This window comes from Trichosurus vulpecula, chromosome 3 (genome assembly GCF_011100635.1).
Source record: "Trichosurus vulpecula isolate mTriVul1 chromosome 3, mTriVul1.pri, whole genome shotgun sequence".
Classification (NCBI taxonomy): Eukaryota; Metazoa; Chordata; class Mammalia; order Diprotodontia; family Phalangeridae; genus Trichosurus; species Trichosurus vulpecula.
The window spans coordinates 367,800,498-367,808,510 of NC_050575.1; the positions used below are offsets into that span (position 1 = coordinate 367,800,498).

At 36.9% G+C, this 8,013-nt stretch overlaps 1 pseudogene; it reads left to right on the plus strand.

Moving 5' to 3' along the window:
* Window positions 1–6,459: 6,459 nt before the first annotated feature.
* On the plus strand, window positions 6,460–7,370 carry LOC118844318 (annotated as a pseudogene).
* The last annotated feature ends 643 nt before the right edge of the window (window positions 7,371–8,013 follow it).

Genomic DNA, 8,013 nt, shown 5'->3' on the forward strand with positions numbered 1-8,013 from the left:
GAGAAATCAAGAAGGAATAAAAGAAAACCAAAATAATGAAAAAAAAACATAGAAGGCAATAGGAACTATCTCATTAAAAAAAACTGACCTGGACATTAGATCGAGGAGAGAGAATTTAAGAATTGTTGGACTACCTGAAAGCCATGTTTTTTTAAAGAGCCTAAACATCATCTTTGAAGAAACTATCAAGGATACCTGCTGTAATATTCTAGATCCAGGGCATAAAATAGAAATTGAAAGAATCTACTGATCACCTCCTGAAAGACATACCAAAATGAAAACTCCCAGAAAAATTCCAGAGCTCCCATGCAAAGGAGAAGATACTTCAAACAGCCAGAAAGAAACAATTCAAGTATTATGGAGCCACAGTCAGGATAACACAAGATTTAGCAGCTTCTACATTAAAGGATTGAAAGGCTTGGAATATTATATTCCAGATGACAAAGAGCTAGGATTACAACCAAGAGTCAATCACCTACCCAGCAAAACTGAGTATAATTCTTCTGAGGAAAAATGGACAAGTAATGAAATAGAGGACTTTCAAGCATTTTGATGAAAAGACCATAGATGAATAGAGAATTTGACTTTCAAACACAAGATTCAAGAGAAGCATAAAAAGGCAAACAGGTAAGGTAAATCATAAGGGACTTAAAAAGGTTAAACTGTTTACATTCCAACATGGGAAGGTGGTTCTTGTAATTCAGAAGGACTTTCTCATTATTAGAACAGTTAGAAACAGTACATACAGATCAAGGCCACAGGTGTGAGCTGAACATGAAGGAATAATATCTAAAACAGTAAATAAAATTAAGGGGGAGGCAGGAATGTGCTGTGGAAAATGGAAAGGGAGAGGTAGAATGGGATAAATTATCTCATATGAAAGAAGAAAGAAAAAGCTTTTACAGTAGAGGGCAAGAGGGGGTGAAGTGAGTGGAAGTGAGTGAACCTTACTCTCATCAGAATTGGCTCAATTAAGGAATAACATACACACTCAATTGAGTATAGAAATCTCTTACCCTAAAGGAATGTAGGAGAGAAAAGGGATAAGAGAAGGGGCGTGGATAGAAGGAATGACAGATTGGGGGAAGGTGTAGACAGTAGCAAAACACTTTTGAGGAGGGACCGGGAGGAGAGAGAGAGAATAGAATAAATGTGGGCAGGATAGAGGGAAATACTTTATTGTTTTTGAATGTTAAAATCGTTTGTATACGTCATTGGAAAATACAGAATACAAAATAGATACTATACAGGTAGGTGAAGGAAAAATGGAATGGGGGAGGGAGGAAGAGAAAGGAAATTCAGAATTCCAAATTCTCTCCTTCCTTATTTGCAGTCCTCTATCCCTCTACCCAGAAGGCAAATCATAGAATACCTTTTCTCCAAGTGAGGTTACAAAAAACACATTTCTGCTTTGGGTTCACTGCCTAAAAGAAAATAAACTACAGCAAAGTAAAAAGTCAGACAAATAGAGTGACAGAGAATTGGCTTTAATCTCTACTCAAGAGTTACACCATCAGTTCTCTGTATGTGACTGTACATCTCTATCTCTATCTCTGGGTCTGTCTGGTCTGTCCGTCTCTCTCTCTCTCTCTCTCTCTCTCTCTCTCTCTTTCTGTGTGTGTATGTATGTGTGTGTGTCTCCCTCCCTCCCTCCCTCCATCCAGGAGGCATCACTCTTTTTCCATTCAATATTCTACTCCTGATGTCTGCCATAGCTAAGTCGAGTCCAAATGTATCGATCATTTCTCCATTTTGTCTTGATTTTAGGGTGATGTAGATCTGGGTTGGAGAAGGGTCAGATGAGCCCCCTGACAGTATGTACTTGGAAGTCAGTTTTTCTTTTTCGTACTTCACACTGAGATTCAGTGACGGAGGTTCAAGTATTTCATGCTCTTCCCCTCATCCCACCCCTACGTCCCTCTTGTTCCCACCCCACCCCTTTCTTTTTATTTTTCCTCCTCAGGACATCATCTTAGGGGCCTTCCAGTGAGAGAGCAGTGGGCCACAATGGGAAGGATGGCATCGGGTGTCATGTCATACAGCAACCGAGGTCCATTTAAAGTTTGAGAATAGGTTGAGATCCTTTAGGCCCCAAGATCTCTAATCATTCGCTTGACCAGATAAAACTGGTGGCGGTGGGTGCCGGCGGAGGAGGGGGGCGCTTTGCTGGGGGGGCCGGCTCAACTAACGACCACTGCTAGACCGCCAGCTATCCTGAGGGAAACTTCAGAGGAGAGGGAAATACTTTAAGCAAGAGTAACTGAAAAAAATTGAAGCACATTTCTCTAAGTCCTCTTTTATCAAACATAAAGAAAATTGAGTCAAATTTGTAAAAATAAGGCCCATTCCACCACTGATAAATGATCAAAAGATATGAACAATTTTAAGATGAAGTAAACAAAGCTATCTATAGCCATATAAAAATGCTCTCGCTAATGACTATCGAAATTCAAAATAAAAATTAAAACCTCTTACCTTCTAGATTGGCTAAAAGGACAGAAAAAATGACAAACATTGGAGAGGATTTGGGGAAAATGAGACAAATGTATTGTTAGTGGAGTTGTGAATTGATTCAACTGTTCTGTAGAGCCCTTTCAAACTATGCCAAAGTGCTAAAAAAAAACACGCATACCCTTTGACCTAGCAATACCACTACTAGGTCTTTGTCCCAAAAGGGATAAAAAAAGAAAAAGGACCTATGTTACAAAAATATTTATAGAACCTCTTATTGTTGTGGCAAAGAATTGGAAATTGAGAGGATGCCCATCAATTGGGGAATAGCTGAACAAAATATGGCTGTAATTATGATGGAATACTATTGTACTACAAGAAATTATGATCAGGATGCTCTCAGAAAAACCTGGAAAGATTTAAACAAGCTGATAAGAGTGAAATGTACTGTGTACAAATTAACAGCAATATTGCGAGATGATCAGCTGTGAATGACTTAGCTATTCTCAGCAATACAATGATCTAAGACAACTCTGAAGGACTTGTGATGAAAAATGCTATCCAACCCCACAGAAAGAACTGATGGTGTCTGAAAACAGCTCGAGGCATACTTTTTTTAACTTTCTTTCTTTTTCTCGAGGTTTGTTTGGTTTTTTTTTTGGGGGGGGGGGAGAAGGGTGTCTATGTTTTCTTTCACAACAGAACTGGTATGAAAATGTTTTGCATGACTACACATGTTTAACCTACATTGAATTACTTGCCTTCTCAATAACAGGAGGTGGGGAGAGAAGAAGGGAGAGAATTTGGAACTCAAAGTTTTAAAAACAAATATTGAAAATTGTTTTTATATGTAACTGAGGAAAAATAAAATACTAAATAAATTTTAAAATATTTATTTTATTCTGAACTTAAGAAACAAAATAAGTAGTTCCATAATGTAGTAGAATAGAAAAAATGATTGTAAAAACTTTAAATTTATGTATAATTTCTTATTCCTTTTAAATATATAATAAATTTATCATGTAACTTTCCTTTTTGTTCCTTTTTTTTCTTTTCTCCTCACTGCCCTAGAGATGGCTACCATTAAAAACAAATATGTGTGTGTGTGTGTGTGTGTGTGTGTGTAAAAGCATTCTATATATGCTTCCATTTATCAGTTCTTTTTCAGGATGCAGATAACATTTTCCTTCATGTGTCCTTTGTAATTAATTTGGGTATTTATAACAGTAAAAATGACTTATTCCCTCAAAGTTATTCTTAAAATAATATTGTTCTTACTGCATCCAATGTTCTCTTGGTTCTGCTCATTTTGCTCTTCATTATTTTGTGCAAGTCTATCCATGTTTTTCTAAAATCATTGTACTCATCATTTCCTGTAGCACAGTAGTATTCTATCACAATCATGTACCACTGCTTGTTCAGCCATTCCCCAAATGACAGGCCCCCTTGCAATTTCCAGCTCTTTTCCACCACAAAGTGGGCTGCTATAAATATTTTAGAACATATAGGTTATTTTCCTTTCCCCCTAATAATATTGGGAAACAGATCTAATAGTAGTATGGCTGTGTTAAAGTGTATAGGCAGTTTTAAATCTCTTTGGGCATAATTCTAGATTTCCCTCCAAAATGGTTATATCAGCTAATCAATTAGTCAAATTACCAAAGAATATTTTACTAAAATAGAGAAAAACAACAAAATTCATTTGGAAGAACACAAAGTCAAGGATATCAAAGGAACTAATAAAAAATTGTAAAAGAAGGAGGTTTAGCAGTACCAGATCTTAAACTATATTATAAGGCTGTAATTATCAAAACTATCTGGACTGGCTAAGAGATATAAATGTAGGGGCAGCTAGGTGGCACAGTGAGTAGAGCACTGGCCCTGGAGTCGGGAGGACCTGAGGTCAAATCTGGCCTCAGAGACTTGACACACTTACTAGCTGTGTGACTTTGGGCAATTCACTTAACCCCAATTGCCCTGGTTTCTCCCTTCCCAAAAGAAATAGGTAGATAGATAGATAGATAGATAGATAGATAGATAGATAGATAGATGGATGGATAAATGAATGAGTGAATGAATGAATGAAGAAAAGAGATAGAAAGGTAGATCAGTGGAATAGACATATAATTTACAGTAGCAAATATATATAGTAACCTTGTATTTGATGAGTGTAAAGTCTTAAATTTTGGAGAGAAGAATTCGTTATTTGGTAAAAAAAAGTGTTGGTAAAGCTAGAAAGCTATCAGGCAGAAACTGGGCAGACACCAATATCTTACACCATTTACCAAGATAAGATCAAAATGGATATATGACCTGAATATAAAGATAGGTATTGCAAGAAAATTTGAAGAACCTGGAATATATTAACTATGAGACTTATGGATAAGAGAACAATTTCTGAATAATAAGATAGAGAGAGAGCAATGTGAAGTGTAAAATGGATAACTTTGATTACATTAAATTAAAAAGGTTTTGTACAAATAAAACAATGTAGCCAAGATCAAAAAGAAAGCAGAAAATTGCCCCAAATTTTTATAGATTTTCAATTAAAGGTCTCACATCTCAAATACATAAAGAACTTTGTCAAATCTATAAAAATATGAGTTATTTTCCAATTGATAAATTGTCAAGCAATATGAACAGGTAGCTTTCTGACCAAAAAAAATAATGTATAGGCTTATAAAAAAGCTCTAAATCATTATTTGCTAGAGAAATGGAAATTAAACCAACTTTGAGATATCATTTTACACCTATCAATTTGGCTAAAATGATTGAAAGTGAAAGTGACAAATTTTAGAGGGAATGTGGAAAAAATGGGACAGCAATTCACCATGGGTAGAACTGTGAACTGGATCAATGATCTCTTAATTGCAATATTTGGTGGCCTTTTTTTCAGTCCTCACCCTGTTTGACAAGTGTTATTATTGCTGTTCAGTTGTGTCCAACCGTTCATGACCTTATATGGGATATGTTGGCAAAGATACTGGAATGACTTGAACTCAAGATTAGTCTTCCTAACTCCAGCCCCAGCACTCTGTCTACTATGCCACTAAGCTGCCCCCTTCTTGACATATGCTGAATTTAAAATTGTCAGATATTATCTCTTCCTGTATGTACTATTTTTCCTTTGATTTCCCTTACTGCTAGTGCCTTCCCTATATTATCTCCAATTTTTTTGCATATAGCTGTCTTTATGCTGTTTTTCTCATTAAATTGTGATTTCACAAGCAAGATCTGCCTCTATCCTTTCTTTGCAACTCAAGAACTTAGCACAGTTGATAGCATTTAGAAGACACTTAGCAAATGTGAGCTGACTCACTTTTTCTCACATTGTGATTTCCTCATTCCCTTTATATTTTATATAACCCATCCTCTGTTTCCTTTGCATCTACATCACACCCTCTAACTATGGCTGTTCCCCAGTCTCTTTTTCTCTCTTGACTTCCTCTTTTAGCTCCCTTAGCAGGTTTTAACTTTCATCTCTTTGTAGGTGAGTCTAGCCTCAGTCTCTACTGACTTTCAGTCCTCCAATACCAATTGCCTACAGAATACATTAACTTTTCCTCAAAACATACCTTTCTATCAAATTTCTCTTTTCTATTGTAGACACAATATATATGACAGTCACTCAGGTTCATAAGGTTGCCATCTTTCTCAGTTTCTCCCACCCCCTCACTTTACATATCCAAACACTTGTCAAATTTGCCCATTTCTACCTTCACAAAATTCCTTACATTTGACCCCTTCTCTTCACTCATATAGAAATGACCACAGTTCAGTATCTCATGACCTCTCTCACTTAGATTATTACAAAGGCACTCCCCAGTAGATAAATAGTCAAAGATATGAACAGGCAGTTTTCAAAAAAAGAATTTAAAGCTATCTAGAATCATATGAAAAATACTCTAAATCAGTATTAATTAGTGAAATGCAAATTAAAAAAAAAACTCTGACGTACAAACACATACCCATCAGATTGGCTAATATGGCAGAAAAGGAAAATGATAAATGCTGGAAAAGATGTGGGAACATTGGAACCCTAATGCATTGTTGGTGGCATTGTGAACATTCTGGAGAGAAATTTGTAACTATTCCCAAAGGGCAACCAAACTGTGCATACCTTTTGATCCACAAATACACTACAAGGTCTATATTCCAAAAAGATCATAAAAACAGGAAAAGGACCCACACATATAAAATATTCAGACCAGCTCTCGTATGCTTCTGGGAATACCACTGGTATTGTGATGTACTCCAGTGATGTTGTGACCCACACTGTACCCATCGATGAAAGTTATGCCCTTCCCCACGCCATCTTTCATCTGGATCTGGCTGGCTGTGATCTGATAGATTACCTCATGAAGATCCTGATTGAGAAAGGGTACAGTTTCACTACCATAGCTGAGAGGGAAATCATGCATAACATTAAGGAGAAACTGTGCTATGTCTCCCTAGACTTTGAGCAGAAGATAGCTACTGCTGCATCTATCTCCTCTCTAGAAAAGAACTATGAGCTCCCTGATCGTCAGGTTATCATAACTGGCAAAGAGAGGTTCGGATAGCCAAAAGCTCTCTTTCAACCATCTTTCTTAGGTATGGAATCCGGTGGAATCCATGAAACCACCTTCAACTCAATCATGAAGTGTGATATTGACATCTGTAAGGATTTGTATGCCAATATCATATTGTCTGGTGATACCACCATGTACCCAGGCATTGCTGACAGGATGCAGAAGGAGATGATAGCCCTAGCTCCCAGAACAATGAAACTCAAGATCATTGCCCCACTTGAGGGCAAATGTTGTGTCTGGATTGGAGGCTCCATCCCAGCATCTTTTTCCACCTCCTAGCAGCTGTAGAACAGCAAGCAGGAGTATAATGAATCTGGGCCTTCCATTATCTACCACAAATACTTCTAAATGGCTATTTGTGTTATTTAAATTTTTTGTCAAAGGATATGACATGATAATTGCCCCCCAAAAGACATGAGATTGGAATGGCTTTATTTGTTTTTTGTTGTCGTTTTTGGTTTGTTTGTTTGTTTGTTTGTTTGGGTTTTTTTGGTGCTTGACTCAGGATTTAAAAACTGGAATGGTTAAGGCGATGAGTAGTCTAAGTATGTTGGAGGCAAACATCTCCAAAGTTCTACAGTGCATCTTCAGGACTCTGATGGTACATTTGTTTTTTGGGGTCTTTTTTGTTTTTTTGTTTTTAATAGTCATTCCCAATAGTATATAATGCATTGTTACAGAGTTATAAGCCTCTACGAAGGCTGTCTTCTGCTAGAGTAAAGGAGTTATGTAACAGAAATACAAATGGGGTGGGGAGGACGGAAGGTACTAGTATGGCTTTACATGTAAATTATGTAATCCTTAAAAAAAGCCTTTTTTATCTCCTGCCTCAATACTTGCTCCTTTTTAAAAAAAACCACCAGCCATATTAAAAGGCTCCCTAACTTCCCTTCCTGCCCCCAATATAGATACAAAGGAAGATTTTACAATTTCCCTGAGAGTTTTGTGATATTGTTGCCAGAACCTGGGGAAGGGGAGGAGTTTTACCTGC